At 35.8% G+C, this 26,263-nt stretch overlaps 1 pseudogene; it reads right to left on the reverse strand.

Annotated features, from left to right (window-relative positions):
• Window positions 1-1,016: 1,016 nt before the first annotated feature.
• On the reverse strand, window positions 1,017-2,375 carry LOC119061210 (ornithine decarboxylase-like; annotated as a pseudogene).
• Between the last annotated feature and the right edge of the window lie 23,888 nt (window positions 2,376-26,263).

The following is a 26,263-nucleotide window of genomic DNA, read 5'->3' on the forward strand; positions in this document are numbered from 1 at the left end:
CAAGTTTTTCATCTCTTTGATTAAACTTATTTCTAGGTATTTTATTTCTTTGGATGCAATTATAAATGAAATTGTTTGCTTAATTTCCATTTTTGATTGTTCATTTCTGTTGTATAGAAACACAAATGATTTTTACAACTTTGCTGATTTTGTTTGTTAACTTTAATTTACTTTAATGTGTATGTCTGTACGTTCTTTGGGATTACCTATGTAGGAATCTCATCATTTGCAAATAACAATAGACTTGCAACTTCCTTTTCAATTTGAGTGCCCTTTCTTGCCTAAATGCTCTAGGTGGAGCAGTATTGAATAGCAGAAGTGAAAGTGAGCATCCTTATCTTGTTCCTGATTTTAGGGAAAAATTTTTATCTTTGACCATTGAGTATGATGCTAACTCTGAATTTTTTTATGTGCCCTTTATCATTTGAGGAAGTTCCCTTGTATTCCTAGATTGCTAAATCATGAAAGAATCTCAAGTTTTCTTAAATGATTTTTCTGTTTATTGAAACAATCATATTTTTTCTTCATCCTATTAATATGGTATATTACATTAACTCAGTTTCTTATGGTTAAACTCCCTTGCATTCATTGGAAAAATATCACTTGTTTATGGTGCATAATTATTATAACTCATAAGTATGAGTTATATATTCATTATTGCTGTTTGTTTTTTTTAAATTTTCAAGGTACTTCATTTTTAAAACTGGTCAAAACACTAAGCTTCTGGCCCATTCTGCCAATGTACAAGCTACAAATGCTAGCTTGGCAGCTTAGGGGAATTCTTTAGTAGCATTTCAAAACTGAGTAAAAATCCATATCAAACAAATATTCAAATAGTTTCCATAGGAACACAGATGAGTGTGACCTCATCTCCTAGCCTTTCATAATGTTCCATCTGTGCCAACCCTACTTACAAAGATACTCCCAAACTGGCCATAATGAAGTTAAGTAGTCCCCTCTAATCCCTTAATTCAAGCTACCCTCATAGTAACAACTACAAGGATGGCATGTATACATTAATATGAGCTGAAGCACAGGCTGCAGGCACAGGACACAAGCAGAGTGCTGATGTTCTGTTCCTCCATGGTGGGTGTAAAGTCATGGTTCTGGACTTGCTGTGACAGTTTTCATATTGGAATCCATAGTACATGGCATCATGTAGTACATGGTCAAATTCTGGAATCCACTGAAGTAGAAACAGCAGCAATAATGTAAGTACCCATGTTTTCAAAGAGCATTCAGTGCTCCATGTGCATCTCAAGCAAGGCACAGTGTTCTACAATGCAATCAAAGCCATCACAAGTTGGTGCCCATGTGCTGGGTGAATAACACATGTCATCTGGTTTGGGCCTCTTCTGCAGAAAAACTTTCATGTGTGCATGATCATAGAGGATACAATTAAATGATCCATATACTCCATCATTCATGTAATACATAAAGGTTTTTTCATTTGACTCATCTTCATTATGAGAACATGTTTTTTCCTTTAATATGAGGTTTTTGGCAATGAAATTAACTGCATGTGTAAAAGCTGATGTAACAGTATGTGCCTGGTTCTGCTATGAGTGTCACTCCCAAGTTGGATAGAAAATACCTGTCCAGGACTGGGTTGATGACACTGGTGATCTCCTCAAATTTAAACTTTACATCCTCAGATCCAGGAAAACCACCACCAGCATCCAGCAGATACATATCGAAAGCAACCTCAGCTCCCATGTCAAAGATACAGAGGACATTGGAGATGGCCCACACAAAGGTCTCAGGGTTAGTATAGATGTTCCCATGGGGAAGCTGACACCAATGATGTCAACACTTAGCTCTTTTGCCCATTCCAAAAGAAGCCTGTTTGTTTTGAGAGTGGCACAAAATTTAACACTGAGATGACAGATTGCTTTGGAATCATCACTGGTGATATGCAAAACCAACTTTGCCTTTAGATGTGCCTTGGCAACTTTCATCAACCCTACTTCACTATCAAAAGTTATCATCTGGACTCCATTATTGGCAGAATACTTAATCTGAAATAGTTGTTTACAAGGGTTCACATAGATGATCCTTTCTGGAGGCACCCCAAAACTCTGCACCAATTGTATTTCAGTCTTGCTGGCACACTCCAATCCTGTCCTAATGGCAACAAGAGTCTTCACTATGGTTTTGCTGTCATTGCATTTGACTGCAAAAAAGGAGGTGACTAGAAGAAGAGCTTCTAACCATTTCAGATGTTCCCTTAGAATGTCTTCCAGGTCCACAATACAGAAGGAATTTTTTTCATTGAAAGAAGAAACTTCATTAATTTTTTGGTCCAGAATGCCCTTGGCAATAAAGCCTTCATTGGGGAAATGGCAGCCAAACTCTTCATCCCTAGAGCTGTTCATAGTTTCTGGATGTTTGTTTATGACTCAACAGAAAGGAAAATTAAGATGGAAATTTAAAAAATACTTTACAATTTATTTAATTAAGTCGGCATTATTATGATACAACATTTTGCAAGGATATGACAAATAAGAGTTACAGTGCTGTCCCTATTATAAACATAAATGCAAAAAATCCTAAATAAAGCAGCAGAGGGGACTGCTATTGTCCCTCTCTGACCCCGCCCCCACATAGTGTCACAAACCAGCAACCTGGGTTGCCCCGCTCTGGTGAACACCTGAGGCTCTGCTCCTCAGCTCCTCATACATAACAGGTATGAACAGAGCAAAACATTATGGCTCTCAAGAAGAACTCAAAGCCTCAGAGCCCATAACTCTAAGTGACGAAGAAATAGCCAACCTATTGGATGCACAGTTCAAAACACTGGTGATCAGGAGGCTCACAGAACTGGTTGATTTTAGTCACAAATTAGACAAACATATGAAGGCTAAACTAATTGAAATGAATGGTAATGCACAGGAAACCAATACTAATGGAAAGGAAACTGGGACTCAAATCAAGGAAGTGGACCAGAAGGAAGAAAATAATGACCAAACAGAAAATGATGAAGAAACAAAAATTCAAAAAAAATGAGGAGAGGCTTAGGAACCTCCAGGACATCTTTAAATGTTCCAACATCCAAATTATAGGGGTACCAGAAGGGGAAGAGGAAGAGCGACAAGTGGAAAACTTGTTTGAACAAATAAAAAAGAAGAACTTCCCCATTCTGTCAAAGTAAATAGACTTCCAGGAAATCCAGGGAGCTCAGAGAGTCCCAAAGAAGTTGGACCCAAGAAGGAACACACCAAGGCACATCATAGTTACATTAGTCAAAATTAAAATGAAGGAGAGAATCCTAGAAGCAGCAAGAGATAATGGGGCAGTCACCTACAAAGGAGTTCCCATCAGACTGTCAGCAGATTTCCCAAAAGAGACCATACAGACAAGAAAGGGCTGGAAAGAAGTATTCCAAGTCATGAAATCCAAAGACCTACAACCAAGATTTCTCTATCCAGCAAAGCTTTCATTTAGAATGGAAGGGTAGATAAAGTGCTTCTCAGATAAGATCAAATTCAAGGAGTTCATCATCACCAAGCCCTTATTATATGAAACGTTAAAGGGACTTATCTTAAAAAAGAAGACAAAAAAGATGAACAATGAAAGGACAGCAAACTCACAGTTATTAACAACCACACCTAAAACAAAAGCAAACTAAGCAGACAGCTAGATCACGAGTGAACCATAGAAATCTGCTGCTAACCAGATCAGGTGGAGGGTTAGCAACAGGGGAGTGGGAGAAGGAGAAGGGGGGAGAAGGTGCAGAAAATAAGTAGCATAGGGGTAGGTAGAAAATAGGGGGGAGGGCAAGAATAGTAGGGGAAATATAGAATCTGAAGAACTTGAGACACATGGTCATAAACTAAAGGGGGGAAATGGTGGGTGAGGGGGTGTGCAGGCTGGAGGGAAATGAAGGGGGGAATAGAACAACTGTAATGGCATAATAAAAAAAATACATTTTTAAAAAAAGAAGTCTTCATAGAGGAAGAGGCCTCAGAGCTGGAGGAGGAAGGAGAAGAGGCTTCAGAGTTGGATGAAGGAGAAATGGCCTCAGGCCTGGAAGAAGAAAAAGAGGCCTTGAAGTTAAAGGATGAAGAATAAGCCACAGTGTTAGGTAAGGAATAGCCTTCAACCTTTCAGTCTTGTAGTATGGTGGTAAATACAAAGCATGGAGCTGAAATAACCAGTGATGAGTTGGAGAATATTTTAACTGAAGAGGCAGAAGACGCTGAGAAAGAGGAAGAAAGCTCAGAGTGGGAATTGGAAGTGTTCTTACTGTGGGAGGAAGGAGAGGACTTTGAAGTACAAAAACTAAAGACCACCTCCCAGATTGAGAAAAAAGAGGACTCACATACACTTAAAGAAATTGCCTGTAGTTATTTGGCATCAGATTCTGAGAAGAAAACATTGGTGAAACATGAGCTAACGTATAAAGAAACAGACTTAATACAAGAAACAGAAGAAAACTTTGGAAGGAGTATAATTGATATCTTCAGAGAGATACAAGAGGAAATCGGAAGTATTAAAAATGACCGGAAATAAAAAAGTTCAATCTTGGAAACAAAAATTGAAATAGGTTCTCTGAGGGGCAGACTAGACATGCTTAAAGAAAGAATGGACAATCTAGAAGACTGTATTGATGAATTCTCTTAGGATATCATGCAAATTGCCAAACAGACAGTAATTAAAGAAAGAATAAGAGACATAGCAGATAGATCCAGATGCTTAAACATCTGTTTGATAGGCATTCCAGAAAAAGATAATAAAGAGAATGAAGCAGAGGAAGTGTTAAGGAAAAATTGAAGAAAACTTTGCAGGGCTAATGAAGATTCTAGTCTTAAGATTATCAGTGCCTATCAAATACCCAGTAAAACCGATGAAAAGAGATTCACCCCTAGACACATCTTGGTGAAATTTGGGAATTGCAGTGATAAAGAAAAAATTCTAAATGCTTCCAGAGAGAAAAAAAAAGATAATTTATAGAGGAATAAGAGTCAAATTGACAGCAGACTTATTGGATACACTGGATGCTAGAAGTCAAAGGGGTAAAAGGCTTTAACCCTAAAATTCTATGCCCAGCCAAATTGGCATTTGCTTTTGAGGGTAAAGCAAGGATATTTTTTGATACTGAAGAATTCAGAAAGTTTATTTCTCATATACCCCTTTTGAAAAATTTACGGGAGGATTTATTTTAGCAATCTAGGTGAGTGTAAACACATTCAATATATATTTTCTTCCTGAACCAAAAACCAACAAGGGAACCTGGAATATAAAATGCCATATTTTTATCCCAAGACATGGACAGCTAACAGTATACTTGGGGATTAAGGGAAAAAATGATTACAAATATTAGCTACATGTTGGTAAAGTTGAAGGGCGTATTAAAATTTTTCATGCTAAAAAAATCTTAAATAAAGTAGTTGCATATGCAGTAGTATTTTAGAAAAGGGGTAAAATACATTTTTACCCAAAGAGAATTATTCCACTAAGCTATATTGACTTAATTTATCAATAAATGGGAATTTATTGGTATACATGAATATATCAATAAATTCACCTATAAAGGTGAATTCAATAAAGGTGAATATCAATAAGTGTAAATTTATATGAGTATATCCACATATGCAGACAATGTTATTAGAATTAGGGATGCATTCATGGAAAAATGCTCTTAACACACAAAAGTTCAAAACTTTGTAAAATTATAAAACATCTACAAAGTACTTCAGAAGAAATTATATATAGTGTTCCCTCCTGAGATCATGAATGAGAAAAGGATAGAAGAAATAAAGCTGTCATTATTATGAGAGGTCACGAGTATGCAACTAAAAAGTCAAAGGAATCAACAAACTCTTAGAAATAATAAGTAAATTTTGCTAAGTTTTGAATACAAGACTAATATAACAATAACTTTTATTTCTATGAGAGTCAAGTGGAATTTTTAAAATAAAATATCATTAAAATTACATGAAGAATTAAATATCTATTTTGTTAATAAATTTAACTAGACTGACTTATACACAGTAAACTATAAAATATGGCAAGAGAACATTTTCCATGGCCTATGTAAATCTTATGATACGCCATGTTTATAGACTGGAAGATTCAAAATGTCATTTCCACAAATTGGTGTACAGATTCAAAGCAATTTTTTTTTAAGTTTATAACTTTTTATTTATTTATTTATTATTATTATTTTTTAATATTAAATTTTATTTAGTTACTTTTCAAGTACATTTTTTTTATCTATTTCTCCCATCCCACCCCACCCCCCCACCCAGTCTCCCCCCTCCCTCCCATTTCCCCCCCCAGTCCTCATCTCTGTGTCTTTCATACTTGTTCCTCAAAATCCCTCCCCCTTTTTCCCAAGTTCCCTTCCCTCTTCCCTCTGGTCGCTGCCCACTTGTTCTCTATTTCAGTGTCTTTGTTTTTATTCTGTTTGCTTGTTTGTTTTATTCTTTAGCTTCCTGTCAAAGGTGAGATCATATGGTATTTGTCCTTCAATGCCTGGCCTATTTCACTCAGCATAATGCTTTCCAGTTCCATCCATGTTGTTGCAAAGTTCCCTTGAAAATGTTTGCAAGACTACTAAGCTGATTCTACAATTTATATGGAAATGCAAGAGGACAAGACAATCTGAAAAGACTCTTAAAAGACTTACATCAATTTTCATCTTTCTGATGGCTAGTGATGCTGACCATCTTTTCATATGTCTCTGAGCCATTTGTATGCCCTCCTTGGAGAAGTGTCTGTTGAAGTCCTTTGCCTAATTTTTGACTGGGTTGTTTACCTTCCTGGACTAGAGTCATGTGAGTTCTTTATACATTTTGGAGATCAAATCCTTATTCAAGATAATCATTGGCAAATATCTTTTCCCATATGGTTGGTTCTCTTTTCATTTTAATGCTGTTTTTTAGCAGTGCAAAAGCTTTTTGAAAAATAAAATAAAATGTGAAGCACATTAAAAACAAGAATAACAGATGACTCTTGTAAGTGCTGATACATTTATAAGTCATTTTGGATTCCAAAAATAAAAAATTCTGTTATACAGGAAATATATACTTAAAATATAAAATTAAAACAGAAAAAAGACATTATTGGAGATCAAACCCTTGTCTGAGGTATTATTGGTAAGTATATTTTCTCATACAGTAGCTGAACAATATAAATAAATAAATAAATAAATAAATAAATAAATAAATAAATATAAAAAAGACACATTATTGGCTATTGAGGCTTATTTTATAGCTACAGTCACTGAGAGCATGTATTTGGATTAGGTAAATTGGATAAAAAGAAGAAACCAGAAACACATAAACACCTGCATGTGTATACAAATACATACAGTCAATTCATTTGTGACTAAGATATCATTGGAAAGCAGTAGAAAAGGTCTTGTTTTTACAGTGAATAGCTCTGGATCAACTTGATATGTACATTGAAAAAAATAAAGCTTTATGGAATTGATATTTGTGTTAGGTCTTAGATAAGGATAAAGATTTATTCCAGTTTTGAAAGCAAAAATAATGTCTTCTAAGGAAACAAAAATATATGTAATAAATTATCTTTGTGACCTTGGATATGCAAAGATTTCTTTTTTGTTAAGGGTATAGAAAATAAGCTGTGATATTGGAAATAATTGGGACACACATATCTGACAAGAGATTTTTTTATAGCATGTATTTTTAAAATATGTATGACAAAATAGAAATACTGTATGAATATAAAAATGTACATGTATGTATGTGAGAGTGTGTGCAGGTCAAACTAGTCTGCAGAGTGAACTACCCAGATTACTTTAAGGAACTATTGGAGAATATTGACTAAGAAGGGTAAGAAGAGGTTTTACAGGGTTCTGTTAATATTCTGTTTCTTCACTTCAGTCATGTTGGGGAGGGAGCTTGGACAAGTATATTTTACAAGTGTAAATTCTTACAAAAGCCTCATGAATTCTTACATGAGGACTAATTTGTAGAAAAATTCATGATTTCTAGTGGGAGAATTTCCACTAGTATGGTTTTGCTTTCCTTTTTTTATGTATATCTCTAAAGACTTCTGAAATCTATATTCAAATTTAAAACTTTTCTCTGCTAAATGGCATTCCTGAAATTATTCCCCATTGAGAATCAAAAAGTAAAATTTTTTTCTAACATTAGGGATAACAATTTATCCTCATGTTATAAAGAATGCCGGATCATTCTATATTATGATGAATGTTGGTTACATATAAATAAATTTTTAATTGAAACAATTTTTAATTGTATATTTGTTTATTGAAAACTATAGGCATTATGAGAAAAAAGTATATAAGTCCTTTCAAAAATTATAAATAGAACTATCATAGGAAATATCTATCTCACTTCTTGAGTGTATTTCCAATGGAAATTTAGTATCTTGAAGAGATATCTACATATATGTTCATTGCAGCGTTATTAATAGCCAAGATGTGGAAATATTATAAGTGGAATATATATTTTGAATCTTATAGAATTCCCAATAACTCAACTCATAAAATTAGGATATAGTTACTTTTCTGATTATTTTTAAGATGGAATTTAAGTAAATTATTGCCAGCTCTTCACAAACATAGTTCTCCAGGAATTCCAAGTAGGTGAGGAGGATGTGTGTTCTCTTCCTGCAGCAGTGGCAATGTCCTCCTAGCACAGGGGTGCCTCAAGTAGACCCCCTGGAGATACCTGCAGCCACAGAGCACACAGCATGCCCGGCTGCTCACAACAGTGCCAGACTGGCTGCTGGTCACTCTCCTGACTCCCTCCCGTGGAGGGCCGCTGCCGGAGGTGGAGCAGCATTGCAGGCTTAGGAGACTGATCTAGATTTAATGTTTTGTATGCAGATGTCCAGACCTTTACATTTTCATTCATCTCAAGATATCTTCTCATTTCTCTAGTCATTTCTTTTTTGACCCATGAATTTTTCAAATTTTTATTTATTTTAGAAAATATTTTGTTTGTTTTTTTAGGGAGAGAGAAAGGGAGGGAGAAAAAGATCTATGTGAGAGAGAAATATTGGTCAATTGCCTCTCTATGCACTCAGGACCAATGTGCAACCCAGGCAGGCATGTGCCCTGATGGGGAATTGACCCAGCAATCTTTCACTTTGCAGGATGGCTGCCCAACCAACTAAGCCACACCAGTCAGGGCCACCCCATTGATTTGTGTGTATGTGTGTATTATTAAATTTCCATGTACTTGTGGATTTTCCAGTTTCTCTTCTGTTTTTGATTTCTGACTCATTCCACTGTGGTCTTTTTATGATTTCAGTCTTTTAAAATTAATTGAGAATTATTTTATGAGCTAATATATGATCTATCCTGGAGAACGTTCCATGTGAACTTGACAGGAATGTGTTTTCTGCTGTTACTGAATGAAGTGTTCAGTGTATATGTTAGTTGCTGTTGGTTTATCATGTTCAAATCTACTATTTCTTCATTGATCTGCTATTTAGGTATTTTAACCATTATTGAAAATAGAGTATTAAGATTTTTTAAATCCTATAGAACACAGAAAGAAGAGTTACAAACCAAAACTTTAATACTAGCTATTTTATTTTTCTATATATTTACCTTTACCAGAGATCTTTATTTCTTCTGATGACTTTGATTTACAGTCCAGTGTCCTTTAATTTCATCTTGAGAAAGTCTTTTTAGCATTGAGCAGATCTACTAGTGATGAATAACTTTAACTTTTGTTTATCTGTAAATGCCTTGATTTCTTCTTCTGCATTCTTTTTGTTTTATTTATTTAAAAAAAATTGGGATATAACTGACATATAACATTGCATTAGTTTAAGGTGTACAACATAATGATTCAATACTTGTACACTATGCAAAATGATCAACACAATATGTCTAGTTAACATCTATCACTATAAATAGTCACAAATTTGTTTTATTTGCGATGACCTACTTTCTTAGAAACTTATTTTTCAAATGTTCATTTTTCTTTTTTAAAAGATTTTATTTATTTATTTTTAGAAAGAGGGGAAGGAAGGGAGAAAGAGAGGGAGAGAAACATCAATGCGTAGTTGCCTGTCACACATCTCTTACTGGGGACCTGGCCTGCAACCCAGGCCTGTGCCCTGAGTGGGAATCGAGTTTGAGCTGCAGGTTGGCACTCAGTCCACTGAGTCACACCAGCCAGTGCTCTCTTAGCAACTTTTAAATATACAACACAATTCACTAATAGTCATTATGTTATACATACTATGCTTCATTTTAGAAGTATAGTTTTGTTGGATAAGAAATTCTTGTCTGATAGATTTTAATTTCAACTCTTAAAATAAATATTATTTACTGTCCATGAGAATCAGTTTCTCTCTCACTCCTTTCAAGATTTTCTCCTTTTTCCCATTTATTATAATGTGTTTTTCTTAAAGATTTATTATTTACAAATATTTTATTTTTTATTTTTAGAGGGGAAGGGAGGGAGAGAGAGAGAGAAACAATGTGTAGTTGCCTCTCACACACCCCTTACTGGGGACCTGGCCCAAAACCCAGGCATGTGCCCTACACTGGGAATTGAACCAGTGAACCTTTGATTCACAGGCCAGTGCTCAATCCACTGAGCCACACCAGCCGGGGCTCTTATACTGTGTTTTGATGTGAATCTTTTTAAGTTTATCCTTCTTGAAGTTCATTGAGCTTCTAAGATTTGTTTATTCGTGGTTTTTATCAAATTTGGGGAGTTATTATTATTTATTCAATTTTTAAAATCTTTTCTCTACCTCTTCTCCTTTTGGGACTCCCAGATGCATAGCATATGTTCATATACTTGATGGTTTCCCATAGGTTCTGAATTTTTCTGTTTTTTTTTCTGCTTCACAAACTAGAAATTTCAACTACTCTATCTTTAAATTTGCTGATTATTTCTTCTGCTTGCTCACATCTACTTGAATCCTTATATTGAAATTTTTCATTTCAGCTTTTATAGTTTGTGGCTCCAGATTTTCTGCTTGATTCCTTTTGTATAATTCCTATATCTTTATAGATATTGCCTACTTGTTGATTCATTGTTCTTCCAAAATCCTTTATTTTTTGTTCATGATTTCCTTTATGTTAAGCACAGTTATGCCAGTTAATGTCTTTTTTCCTTATATTTCCAGTGTCTGAGCTTCTTCAGTAATGTTTGTTTTTATCTTGTTTCTTTGTATGCTTTGAACTTTTTGTGAAGAACTGGACATTTTGAGCATTGTAATGTTCAGAATCTGGACACCAGATTCTCCTTATTCCCAGGGGTTGTTGATGTTGCTTATTGGGAACCAGGATATGCAGTTGTTCATTTGTTTAGTGAGTTTTACAAAATATTTTTTGCAAAAACTATTTCTTTTCATGTGTTGTCACTGAAGTCTCTTTTCTATTATCTTTGTGGTCAGCCAGTGACATGGTCAAATAATAGAGGAGAAACAATAAAAATTGTGTTCTGTCTAGTTAAACTCTACAGACACTGCCCAGGAAGCTATTTCAGATCATGGTGGTTGAAACAATAGCCAGTGACTTATTAGCCTCTCAGTGGAGGGCATATTGAAACACACTATCCCACTCCTTGTAGATCAAGGTCTTTATTGCTCAGCTGCACCACAGGCCATACCAGGAATATGGGCTGCCATTCACATAGCTGCCCGCTATGGTGTTAGAACATGGAGAATGGTAGCTGCTATGCAAAAATGAAGTTCATCCAAATTTACCAACCTCTTTCTTTGTCAAGTACTCTTCTGGATGCTGCAAATGTTTGACTAAATTCCAGACTTCTAAATAATTGATTCCAATGGATCTTTCAGGATTAATAGTTGTTTCACTGGAGGGACTGATCCCTGGAGTTTCCTACTTTTCCATCTTCTGTGATGTTAAATTAACTTCAGTTGTTTAAGACCACTATGTTTGTAATTTGTCACAGCAGAACTAAGAAACTAAGAAAGCCCTGATCTCCCTCTGAATGCTGTGCTTATATGTACATTGCCTAATCCATATTTCTTCTTGGATAGCCTTTAGATGAACTTAGCAGAATTCTTGATTTCCATGTTCCTCCTTGAAATTTCTCCTTATTAGTAAATGAAAAGATCCAATCTAACTCTGGTAACTCAGGGAAAAAACGTAGGCATTATCCTTGCCTTGACATTTTTTTTTCTTATCCCAAAATTCAATATATGAACCAGTTCCCTAACTTCTACCTTCAAAATATATCCCAAATACATCCACTTCCACATAATACAAGGTGCCATGTTCTCTTGCTGAGGCTGCTGCAGTAGTCTCCTAATTCTATTCCTGCTTACACTCTTGTCACACTGATGTATCAGTTCTTCACATTGTATCTGAAGTTTTTTTAAACAAGTAAATCATATAACATCAGTCCACTGCTTAAAACTTTTCAATGGCTTGCTATCACATTTAAAATATAATCTACTCCTCTTCTATGCCTTTGCTGTAGTTAATTTTGTGTGTCAGCCTGCCTGGGTAACAAAGTACCTACACATATGTTTAAGCATTTTTCTGGGTGTGTCTGTGAGGGTAGTTCTGGATGACATTAACATTTAAATCAGTAAATTGAATAAAAGCAGATTGTCCTCCCTAATGTAGGTGGGCCTCATCTGGTCATTTGAAGGTCTGAATAGAACAAAAAAAACTGATCTACCCACAAGTAACAGGGAATTCCTTCTGCCTGAGTCATCAGTTGGTACTTTCCTGTTTTTGGACTCCAACTGCACCCTGGTTCTCCTGAGCCTCCAGCTTGCCTACTTCAGATATTGGGATAGTTTACCCTCCACAATCACATAAGCCAAGATCTTAAACTAAGCTCTCCATCTCTCTGTATATATGGGTATGTGTGTATCTATATATACACACATATATGTGTATATAATCATATATAGTTTACATATATGCTACACATAGGAGAATTATTTGTGTATTATATATGAATATCTCTGTGTATATAAATATTGGTATATATCTGTATATATATGTGTAAATTATGTATATGAGTATATATGTATATATACATATATGATGGTATACATAATTTACACATCTACTACACATAGAAGAATTATTCATGTATATATATCCTATTTGTTTATATATATCCTATTTGTGTGTGTGTGTATATCATATTGCCTATTTGTTCTGTTTCTCTGAAAACCATGACTCATAATAGTCCTACAAGATTTTGCCTGTCTCTCTGACCCCTTATCTCCTTGCTCATTGTGTTTTAGTCTCACTGTCCTTCTTTCTTTTCTTTCAGCCAAGCTGGCATTGGCTCCTCATTCTGCCTGAAAGCTATTCCTCAGATGTATATATGGGTGGTTCTATCTCTTCATTTAAGTGAATTTTCAAATATTACCTCCCCACAGAGGCTTCCCTAAATGATGAATGACACCCTACTTGTTCCATTACATTATTGTTTGTTCTTTTTTCATTGTATTCACTTATTCTTTAAAAAAAAACATTTATTTATCTTTAGAAGGGAAGGGAAGGAGAGAGGGAGAGAAATATCAATGTATGGTTGCTTCTCGTGTGTCCCCTGCTGGGAACTGGCCCCTGCTAGGAACTGGCCTGCAACCCAGGCATGTGCCCTGACTGGGCATTGTATTCATTATAAGCTAAATTATTTTATTTATTTAATATTTATTACACTTATTGTTTATCTCGTACAAATAATTAAACTTTATGAGTTTAGGGATTCTGCTTATTGTTTTAGTTTTAGTAATTGGTCTATAGTATATGCTGCAGGATTTACTGAATAAATAAATGAATAAATGCAATTAGGTTTAAATAAATTTTAGAAACCTAATTTCAATATTGGAAGAAAATATTAAGAATTATTGTGACTAACCCAAGACCACATTATGAAAATGAAAATGTGGGGACAATCCAAAGCATTAGATGCACAAGAAATTGTCCTTTTTTTGAATTGGTGAGTGAAGGAGTCCACATATCAATAATTAAAGAAATATAGAATAAAAAGTCATCTAGAGAAAGGGTAAAGGTAACCTTTGATAAAAATAAAAACTGTGTATATCATCTAAGTCAAGAAGAAGATTAAAGCAAATAAAGTACACTTTTGGTAGTAAAAGACAGAAAAGAACAAAGAAAATTTAAAAGCAGAAGCCAAGGGGTATAGGAGTGGAGTGATTGACCACAAAAGAAAAAGGACTCATGGACAAGGGCAACAGTGTGGTGACTATGGGTGGAGGAGGAAGATGGATGAATGTGGAAGAAGGTACGAGGGGGATAAGTGATAATGGAAAATATATAATAAAAATAGCAAAAACAGAAGACAAAATGTGCATAAAGAAGACCAAATATATCATTTATTACTATAAACAGAAATGACTTATTAAAATGAAATATCAATTCCCAGTCAGGGCACATGCCTGGGTTGCAGGCCAGTTCCCTGCAGGCCAGTTCCCAGCAGGGGACACACAAAAGGCAACCATACATTGATGTTTCTCTCCCTCTCTCCTTCCCCCTCTTCCCCCTCTAAAATAAATAAATAATAAAATCTTTAAAAAAAGAAATATCAATAAGTAAAATAAAATTCTAAAAGGTTTAAAATATTTAACTTTGTATTTAGTATTAAAGAGTAATACAGAATTACTAATATTAAGAAATGGGAAAAGACCAGAGAAATGTAAACTGAAGGAAAGCAGAGTGGCAATATAAATTTTACACAAAGCAGATTGCAAGGCAACTGTGTTACATTAGATAGAGACAGTACTTTTATAATGACAAAAGGTGAAATCTGTAATGAAATTATAAAACTAATATATACCATATGACTTTCATAAAATAAAGTAAAAATGGAAGACAAGTGTGAAGAAGCAACAGTTTCTAGCTGTGAGAAATGTCCCATCTAGTATTTAACAGGGCAAATAAATACTAAGAGAATAGGAATAATATAATTTAAAAGACAGAATTAATTGGTATAGTAGATGTTTTACATCATATCAATGAAAACTTCATCTTCTTTTTAAAATATTAATGAAACAGCCCTGGCTGGTGTGACTCCATAGATTGAGCATTGGTCTGCAGGCGAAAGTGTCACTAGTTTGATCTCTAGTCAGGGTACATGCCTGGATTGCAGGCCAGGTTCCAAGTTGGGGATCCATGAGAGGCAACAACACATTGGTGTTTCCCTCTCTTTCTCCCTTCACCTCTGTCTAGAAATAAATAAATAAAATCTTTAAAAAATAAAATATTATGAAACATACATTAAATTGGTTATATAATAGGCTCTTCAAAAGCAAAAACAAATCAAAACTGTCTCAAAGAGAAAAATTTCTCAGCTACAATATAGTAAAATTAAAAGTTGAGAAGAAACACAGAAAAAGAGATATATAAGTAAAAATCTTAAATTAGAAAGCAATTTTAAAAACCATATACTTCTAAATAATTTATAGTCAAAATGAAATAAAAGATAGCCATGACTAGAAGATAATTAAAATGAGAACATTGCATTACAAAATGAATGCGACATAGTCAATTTCCATCATAGGTTTAATATTTTTGCCTTGAATAATATAATAGTAGCATAATACCATAAATAGTCAATGCAAGAAGTTATTTAAAAATGTAACAAGCCTTGGCCAGGTGGCTCAGTTCATTGGAGTGTCATCATATACACCAAAAGTTTGAGAGTTTGATTCAGGTCAGGGCACATACCCAAGTGGCAGTTTGATCCCTGCTTGGAGCATATATGAGAGACAACTGATCAATGTTTCTCTCTCACATTGATGTTTCTCTCCCTTCCGCTTTCTCTCTCTTTCTTTCTCCTCCATCTCCCTTTAATTCTCTCTAAAGTCAATAAAAAAATCCTTGGGTGAGGATAAAAAAATAACAAATATTGTTACTTTTAATGCCTTTTTTTTCTTTTAGTCTTGTTGTTTTTAAATGCAACAAGAGAAAATCAAGTAGTCACCTACAAGAAAGTCTCATGAGACTGTCAGCTGATTTCCCCAAAGAAACTTTGTAGGCTAGAAAGGATTGGCAAGAAATATTCAGTCATGAAAAGTGGGGACCTACTGCCAAGAATTTTCTACTCAGTGAAGATATCATTTAGAATCAAAGGGTAGACAAAGAACTTCCCAGACCAAAAAAAAAACAAAAAAAAAACTAATGCAATTTATCATCACCAAAACATTATTATATGAAATGTTAAAGGGACTTATTTAAGAAAAAGAAGAGCAAAACTATGAACAATAAAATGGTAAAAAATACACATCTGTCAACAATTGAGTTAAAAAAACAAACTAAGAAAACAACAACAGAGACAGAATCATGGATATGGAGAACATTTTGATGGTTGCCAGATCAGAGTGGGGTGTTAGGGAATGGGTGAAGGGGTAAGGAGATTAAGAAGTACAAATAGGTAGTTAAAGAATAGCTATGGGGATGTAAAGTACAGTATAAGAAATGTAGTATCCAAAGAACTTGTAGACACGATCCATGGACATAAACAATGGTGTCAGGATGGCCTGAGGGGTGGGGTGTGCTGGGTGAAGGGGAGTCAAGGGGCAAAACTTGGAAAAACTGTAACTGCATAATTGATAAAATGTAATTTTAAAAATCCTTAAAAAATCCCCTTATAAAACAAATACAGGCAAGAAAGAAAGATTGAAGAATTAACAATGAATAGAAAAACACAAAAAGTAAGCACAATAATTTATTTTTTTTAAAAAGCCAAATCTCTCATAAATGTAAAAAAGAACACAAAATTGAAAACAAGGAAGAGATCAATCAAAAGACACAGATATTTCTTTAAAAATTAAATAAATGTTATATATTTGCCAACAAAAATACTTCAAAGAAATAACACATTTTTTAAAAATATAAAGAATACACTTTTAATTAAGAAGAAATGGAAAATCAGAAAAGCTCAAGAAAATAAAACAATTTTCAAACCATAAAAAAGAATGTATTAAAATGTACTTAAAAATAAGTCTCTGAGACAAAAACCTTTTATTGATGTAATCACTCCATCTTTCAAAAACAAAACCAGAATTCTTGTGCTATATAAATAATTCCTAAGCACAATAAAGATGAGAAAGTGAATCAATTTGAAACTAGAATTGATAGTGAAATTCCAATATAACCTAATAAATATAAGAACATTTTTAAAAATCTACAATGACAACATACAATGATAACTTAAAACATATATGAATGTTGTAAAATTTATAATTGAAGCTGTGTAAACCAAAATCAACAATATAATAAAAGCACATTTCTCTATGAAATAGTGGGCTCCATTTGTACGGTATAATATTATGACATGTATCTCAATCCTAAGATTCACTTTTTGTTTTTCATGTTTTAACATCTGTGAAATTGCAATGTGTTTTATAACCTATAAAATATAGTAATATAAAATCACTTCTGCTAATCTTATTAGATAATAAAAGGACATTAGACATAATTAAGCACCACTTTTTCTTTTAAAATATTTAGGAAGCTGAGAATAGTAGGATCTTTTAATATAAAGAAAAACTGAGTTATACAAACATTTTACAATGTATTTAATGGTAAAATATGAAAAGTAACTCTATTACAGCAGGAATAAAGGAAGGAGGCCTACTTTCATTCTGAGAACAATAGAACATACAACAGAAAGTAGTGGAATTACACCGAAAAGAAGAGGCGCATTTATTGATATTTAAAATGCATTATTATATGCCTAGAAAACTCTAGATAAGTGGCAAAATTTTTAAAAACCGAACAGAAAGTTCAGCAAAATTGCATGATACAAGATAAACAAGTGACAACCGTGAGATTTCCCAAATGCCAGCAATGTCCGGTTAAAAGATATAATGAGATTTTTAAAAATCCCCTAGAAGTGGAAAAGGATGAATATATTATGAAAATAAAAGCTCTTAAAATTAATGTGAAATAAAAACATTAAAAAATTCCCAAATTTACTAAAATAAAAGCATACAAAATAAGTATTCAGAAATCAGCTGCATTTTTATACACCAATTATGAACTCAGAAAGGGAAACTAGGAAAACTATCCATTTACAACTGCATCAAAAAATAAAATAAAACACCTAAGAATAAATTTTACTAAAGATATGAAAGCTTGTACTCAGAAAATTATAAGACACTGAAGAAAGAATTTGAAGGAGATACAAGTAAGTGGAGGCATATGTCATGTTCTTGGATAGGAAGAATTAACATCATTAAAATATTCATATTACCCAAAGCAATCTACAGATTCAACACAATTTCTATCAAGATAACGATGGTGCATTTCATAGAACTAGAACAAATAATCCTATAATTTATATGGAACCACAAAACCATGAATAGCCATAGCAATCTTGAGAACAAAGTTGGAGGAATCATGTTACCCAGTATTAAAGTACAAGGCCATAATAAGCAAAACAGCATGGTACTGGCATAAAAACAGAAATACAGATCAATGGAACAGACCAGACCACTCAGAAATAAATCCACATTTTTATGGTCAATTAATATTCGACAAAAAAGGCAAAAACAGACTTATGGCCAAGATCGAGGAGTAGGTGGAAATATTGTACCTCCTCGCACAACCAAATTTAAAGACAACAAAGATTTAGAAACAAAAACACAACCAGAACAGACAGAAAATTGAACTGTATGGAAGTCCAACAACAAAACATTCATCCAGACCAGTAAGAGGGACAGAATCCATGGCAGGTAGAGAGGGGTTGCAGCAGGAAAAAGCACAGAGGGGTCGCTGCAGCAGACTCTGGCCACAGGGTGGCAATGGGCAGACCCAGTGAGGTACACAAGGCCGCTGGCTGACCATGGACACACATTTGTGCGCAGACAAACCTGGCAAAAACAGGCAGTGAGACAGACCTCGCAACCCAAGGCCCCAGTGCTGGGAAATAAAGCCTAACAGCACTGATTGAAAAAACTTGCGGAGGTTGAGGTGCTGGGAGAGACTCCCAGGCTCACAGGAGAGTTTGTTGGAGAGACCCACAGGGTCCTAAAACATATACAAGCCCAGCCTACCCAACCAGGAACCAGCACCAGAGGGCCCAATTTGCTTGTGGGAAGCAGCAGAGGGGACTGAAATCCAAGAGAGAGCAGAACAAATGCCATTTCTCCCTTTCTGACCCCACCCCCAGTCACAACCGAGTGACTGGATTGACTGCCTCCCCCGTGAACATGCAAGCTTTCACCCCTCATATGTAGTATGACCAGACCAAAAAATTATGGCTCAAACAGAAGAACAAACAAAGCCCCAGAGCCAATACTTCTAAATGACAAAGAGATAGCCAACCTATCCGATGCACAGTTTAAAACACTGGTGATCAGGATGCTCACAGAACTGGTTGATTTTGGTTGCAAATTAGATGAAAAAATGAAGGCTACACTAAGTGAAATGAAGCAAAATCCACAGGGAACCAATAGTGATGGAAAGGAAACTGGGACTCAAATCAATGGAGTGGACCAGAAGGAAGAAAGAAACATCCAACCAGAGAAGAATGAAGAAACAAGAATTCAAAAAAAATGAGAGGCTTAGGAACCTCCAGGACATCTTTAAACATTCTAACATCTGAATTATATGGGCACCAGAGGGGAAGAGGAACAGCAACAAGTAGAACACTTATTTGAACAAACAATAAAGCAGAACTTCCCCAATCTGGCAAAGGAAATAGACCTTCAGGAAGTCCAGGAAGCTGTGAGAGTCCCAAAGAAGGTGGACCCAAGGAGCAACACACCAAGGCACATCATAATTGCATTACCCAAGATTAAAATGAAGGAGAGAATCTTAGAAACAGCAAGAGATGAGGGGACAGTCACCTGCAGAGCAGTTCCCAACAGACTGTCAGCAGATTTCTCAAAAGAGACCTTACAGGCAAGAAGGGGCTGGAAAGAAGTGTTCCAAGTCATGAAATGCAAGGACCCACATCCAAGATTGCTCTATCCAGCAAAACTTTCACTTAGAATGGAAGGGCAGATAAAGTACTTCTCAGATGAGGTGAAGTTCAAGGAGTTCATCATCACCAAGCTCTTGTCATATGAAATGTTAAAGGGACTTATCTAAGAAAAAGAAGATAAAAAAGATGAACAGTGAAAGGACAACAAACTTACAGTTATTAACAACCACACCTAAAACAAAAGTAAACTAAGCAGTCAGGTAGATCAGGAGCAGAATCATAGAAATGGAGATCACATGGAGGGTTATCAACAGGGCAGTGGATGAAGAGAGGGGGAAAAGGAACATAGAATAAGTAGCATCGATGGTAGGTAGAAAATAGATAGGAGGAGGGCAAGAATAGTATGGAAATGTAGAAGCTAAAGAACTTGTGACACATGGACATGAACTAAAGTGGGGAATGGGAGGGAGGGGGTGTGCAGGGTGGAGGAGAATGAAGGGGTGAAAATGGAACAACTGTAGTGTCATAATCAATAAAATATATTTTTAAAAAGGCAAAAGCGTACAATGGGGTAAGCTAGTCTATTCAAATAAATGTTATTGGGAGAGATACATGCAAAAAAAAATGAAGTGAGACCACCTTCTTACATCATACCCAGGAATAAACTTAAAATAAACTAAAGACTTAACTGTTAGACTCAAAACCAAAAAAATCCTAGAAGAAAATATAGGCAGTAAAATCTTGGAAATTTCTCATAGTAATATTTTTTCTGATATATCTCCTTGAGCATGGGAAAAATACACCAATGGAACTACATCAAACTAAAAAGTGTTTGCACAGCAAAGGTAACCATAAACAAAATAAAAAAATAACCCACTGAATGGGAGTACATATTTGCTAATGATACAACTGATAAGAGGTTCATATCCAAAATTTGTAAAGAACTTATAAAACTCAACACCAAAAAAAATCCAATTAAAAATGCCAAAGGATCTGAATAGATGTTTCTCCAAAGAGAACATGCATATGGCCAATAGACATGAAAAGATGCTCAATGCCACTAATTAGATAAATACAAATTAAAACTGCTATGAGATTTTACCTCACACTGGTCAGAATGACTCTCATCAATAAATCAACAAGCAATAAGTGCTGGAGAGATTGTGAAGAAAGGGGAACACTTTTGCACTATTGGTGGGAATGCAGTTTGGTGCAGCCACTGTGGAAAGCAGCATAGAGTTCCATCAAAACATTAAAAATGGAACTGCCTTATGACACAGTAATTCTACTTCTAGGAATTTATCCAAAGAAACCTGAAGCACTGATTCAAAAGAATATATGAACCCCTATGTTCACTGCACCATTATTTACAATAGCCAAGATTTGGAAGCAGCCCAAGTGCCTGTAAATACATGAGTGGATAAGAAAGATGTGGTACATTTGCACGATGGAATAGTACACAGCTGTGAAAAAGAAGGAACTCTTACCTTTTGTGACAACATGGATGGATCTGGAGTGTATTATGATGAATGAAATAAATCAGTCAGAAAAAGACAAGTACACTATTATTTCACTTATATGTAGAATCTAATGAACAAAATAAATTAACAAACAAAATAGAAACAGACTCACAGATATGGAGAACAAGCTGGCATCTGTCAGAGGGGAAAAGGGTTGAGGAATTGGGTGAAAAAGGTGAGAGGATTAAGCAAAGAAAAAAATTCATAAACACAGACAACAATGTGGTGATTACCAGAGGGAAAAGGGGTGGGAGATGTTAGGAAAAGGTAAAGGGGGAATATATAGTGAAGGGAGAACACTTGCCTTGGGGTGGTGAACATACAATACTATATACAGATGATGTATTATAGAAGTGTACACTTATACACCAATTATGAACTCAGAAAGGGAAACTAAGAAAACATTCCCATTTACAGCTGCATCAAAAAATAAAATAAAACACCTAGGAATAAATTTAGTATATAATTTTACTATATAATTTTATTAACCAATATCACTCCAATAAATTTAATAAAAATTTTATATGAAAAAATCAAAAGTTAAAAACAAAAACCCTCAATGATTAGGTTAAAATCCTGAACTTTCATTCTGCTTCCTTTCATTATTTCCTGACTATCACATGTTTCCTTTTGCCATGAATGTGCCCCTTTCCCCTTATTTACCAGGGAGGGTCTTATAGGCAGTTACCCTCTTCCCTTGTACTTACATAGCGCATACTTCTCTTGTATCATTCATCTCTGTGTATGGCAATGCTGTTTCTATCCATGCCTTTGTCTTACACTCTTTTCTTATATCCTTGTTAAATCCTAGATCCCACTAATCCTCATCTATTTAATCTTTATATCACCAGTACATAATATAGTGCCTGACATATGGAAGGTATTCAAAAATTCATTCAATAACTTAACAAATGAATGTTTTTGATATCCCTTTAACTCTTCTATGGCACCAAACTTTCCTTTACATTTGACATTAGCCAGACCACATATATGGCTTATGGATAGGCAGGCAAACAATGTGCTAATCTCCACCAAGATGTAAGTACAAAAAAGTCTTTATAATAATTGTATATGATGAATTGAGAAGCAAAATCATATGCTTATGAGTATTATTTCCATGTATTATATATGAAAACTAAATATGAGAAAGTTAATATGATACCAGATATGATAAATTTGCCACAGTAAAGTTTTTTGGATTTAAAATACAAATCCCTAGGTAAATAACATGACTACATAATGAGTGAACAAAACTGAAGAGACTAAACATAACTATGGAAAAAAATGTCTTACTACTAGTCAATAAGAAAAAAATTAACACATGAGTCAGATACCATTTTCCTTTTTTAAGTGGAAAGAATAAAATAATCTATTAATATAAGTAGGGCACTGATTACAGAGGTGTTGGGGACCACTCTGCCTGGTTTCAGGAGTTATAACTGCCCCCCATGTATAAAGCTGAGTGAGTGTTACCGAACAAGAGGTCCGAGGGAGGGGCAATACAATATTTGGCCCACCTAGGGATGCCCAAAACTGCTATACAACAGGGGCCCCTCCAAAAAACAAAATACTAATATCTACTGGGCTCTTCTGTCCACCGCCAATTGGAAAGACATCTCTCAATGCCAGAGATTTGTGAAAAGGAAATAAAATGTTTATTTAATTCTATTCAGGCCTAATGCCTCTACTAAAATATCAAAGTCCTTTAGGTTGTACACTTACATCCACACAGCGCTCCCTTCTCCCACTGTCCCAACTCCGGGTACCGTAAATCAGGAAAAGAGCACACATCTGTGTTTCAGGCCGCTGGCACCATCAGCTGTGTCACTGTGCAGGATCTCAAGTTAATCCAAAATATTGTGGTACCCTCTCATGGTCCACTGGCAAGAGTCCTTTGTACCCAGTTCCAGTCAAAGTCTCTTGCTTTTTCAGGCCCTGCGGCCAAAGGGGGCACCCCAAAGCCACATGGGCCTCTTCTACCAAAGCTGCAGGAGTCCGCACTCCACCAAAAGCATGTGGCTTCCTTCTTCACCTGGCTGCAGGGATCTCCATTCTGCCCCAAACGGCGTGGCCCTCTCCTCACCTGGGCAGTTCTCCTCTCATGTCCTGGAGCCAGTCTTTTCCAAGCTCCCACACCCGATCTCTCACCCAGGAGCGCAGACCCTCGTTACATTCTGAGTCCCAGCCTTTCTCACTCAGGAGTGCAGCCCCTAGTTACCATCCTCCTGAGTCCCTCCATTCCATCTTGAGTTCCCAGCTACTCCCTTCTCCCTGGCTCCAAACTTGGCCACTGCTATTTAACATATCTATGAAACCAGTTAAAAGTTATAGATATGTTAAATAATCATTCCAGAGGTTAGCTGCAAAACCATTGCTATGCAAAACAGCTCTCAGTGGCCTGGCTCCATTTGTTTCTTCCCCCTGGGGGTAGGTGTGAGGACATCTTATATGTCTCTCCATTATGCTTATACACTTTGAATTCTGGACACTATTCCAAATCTTTTTTTGGGTGCCCCCCCTGGCTGCACCCTGTATCATGAGCAACCTCTGGACTGTGAGCCACTAAGGAGACAAAGCTTATCTCTGGAAGCAGCACTGCTTCTGCTACATCCCCTGCCCACAACGCTTGATCAGTTAGTCTATGGCGGGTAAGACCCCTCAGAGGAGGGGCAACCTAAGCCAGACATGATCACTTGGGAGGCCATCATGGAAGGACTCGGGAGGTTTCAACAAAGAGGGAGTGACGAATCCTCACCCCCTGGCTATTCTGACATAGCCTGAGTCCCCATTTCCATCTGGGAGAAGTGGCTGTAATCCACTTAAGCCTAAAAACCTATAAATGGCAAGTCCGTGCAGCCCTGTGCTGGAAAGGGCGGGTTCTGGGTGATCAGGCCTAAGAAAAAATATGTAAAATCCTTTGAAACCTGCTTTGTTTAGAATGCTCTCACTTAAATGATAAGGGTCCAAGCAAGAAGTTTGTTCCTCAAAGTTTTATGGCTCTTTAGCTATCTGACCCTGACTCACAATAAGCCCTCATAGTTCTTTGAATGCTATCTATTGTTTGATCCATACCTGTATTCTTGTGCAAAACAAACCCAGTAAAAGCCCATTGAGGAAAAGGGTCTTGGCTTTTCTCCTTTGAGGCATTGGCTACCTTTCCTCCCCAAGCAGATCATGTCTGGGTAGTTTTACTTTCATCCATGGTGGACAGGGGGATTTTGCAGGCAAAGTTGCCTTGCCCAGGCACTGCTATACATTGCTAGTTAGAATAAAATTTAACATAATTTTTCTCAAGTGCAATTTCTTACTGTGATTGTGAACCTCAAAATTTATATATATAAAGCAATTCCATTGTTTAAGAATATTGCCTCATGAAATAATGAGGTAAAAAACTTATGCTCAAATATTTGTGGCATACATATAAACACACATGCAAATAATACAGGGAAAGTACAAATGCAGATAGAATATTATAGATGAAACATAATCAAGTTCTTTTTGTGAAAAATCAGGACACAAAATTGCTTATATAACATATTCTTAATTTTGTTAAAAGTATATTTGTGTGTATACATGTATATAATTAATATAATATATACACATACATGCACAAATGCAATATACAATATTATATATGTATATATACAATAAGATTCTGAAAGGAAATATATCCACCTATTAACAACATTATTTTTGGATTATGGGATTACAAGCAAGTTCTATTTTCTTTCTATTTCTGTTTCTTTTGTGTTTTTCAAAGACCCTAAAACAAAAGTAGTTATGTTACCAAACAAGAGGAGGTCCGAGGGAGGGGCAATATAATATTTGGCCCACCTAGGGATGCCCAAAACTGCTATACAACAGGGGCCCCTCCCGAAAACAAAATACTAAAATCTACTGGGCCCTTCTGTCCGCCGCCAATTGGAAAGACATCTCTTAATGCCAGAGATTTGTGAAAAGGAAACAAAATGTTTATTTAATGCTGTTCAGGCCTAATGCCACCACTAAAATATCAAAGTCCTTTAGGGTATACACCTACACCCACACAGCGCTCCCTTCTCCCACTGTCCCAACTCCGGGTACCATAAATTAGGAAAAGAGCACACGTCTGTGTTGCAGGCCGCTGGCACCGTCAGCTGTGTCACTGTGCAGGATCTCGAGTTAATCCAAAGTACCGTGGTACCCTCTCATGGTCCACTGGCAAGAGTCCTTTGTACCCAGTTCCAGTCAAAGTCTCTGCTAGTCCCATCTTGAGTCCCCATCCACTACCTTCTCCTTCAGGAGTGCAGCCCCTCGTTACATTCTGAGTCCAAGCCCCACTCACTCAGGAGAGCAGCCCCTAGTTACCATCTTGAGTCCTCCTAGTTCCATCCTCAGTCCCTGCTAGTTCCTTCTCCCTGGCTCCCAACTTGGCCACTGCTATTTAACATATCTATGAAACCAGTTAAAGGTTATAGATATGTTAAATAACCATTCCTCCAGAGGTTAGCTCCAAAACTGTTGCTATGCAAAATAGCTCTCAATGGCCCTGGCTCCATTCTTTCTTCCCCCTGGGGGGGCGGTGAGGACATCTTATATGTCTCTCCAATATTTCTATACACTTTGAATTCTGGACACCTTTCCAAATCTTTTTGGGGGCCCCCCTGGCTGCACCCTGTATCAATTATAGGGAATAGAATTAAACTTCATGTACAAAATTGCTTTCTTGGAGACTTATAATAGTCATGAGTATTTTAAATGCTGTGAAAATTCCTGCAGGTAAAACAAAGATAAACACAGGTCTTTTACTTTAGTTTTGTATTTTACAAATTTCTTTAATCGCACTGATAGAAATGGTTATCAACAATTGTTCCTGTCTCTTACAGACACAGAGGTAGAGTCTATTTGTGCACA

Source organism: Artibeus jamaicensis, unplaced genomic scaffold (assembly GCF_021234435.1).
Source record: "Artibeus jamaicensis isolate MK-2021 breed Jamaican fruit bat unplaced genomic scaffold, CSHL_Jam_final contig_513, whole genome shotgun sequence".
In the NCBI taxonomy this organism is placed as follows: domain Eukaryota; kingdom Metazoa; phylum Chordata; class Mammalia; order Chiroptera; family Phyllostomidae; genus Artibeus; species Artibeus jamaicensis.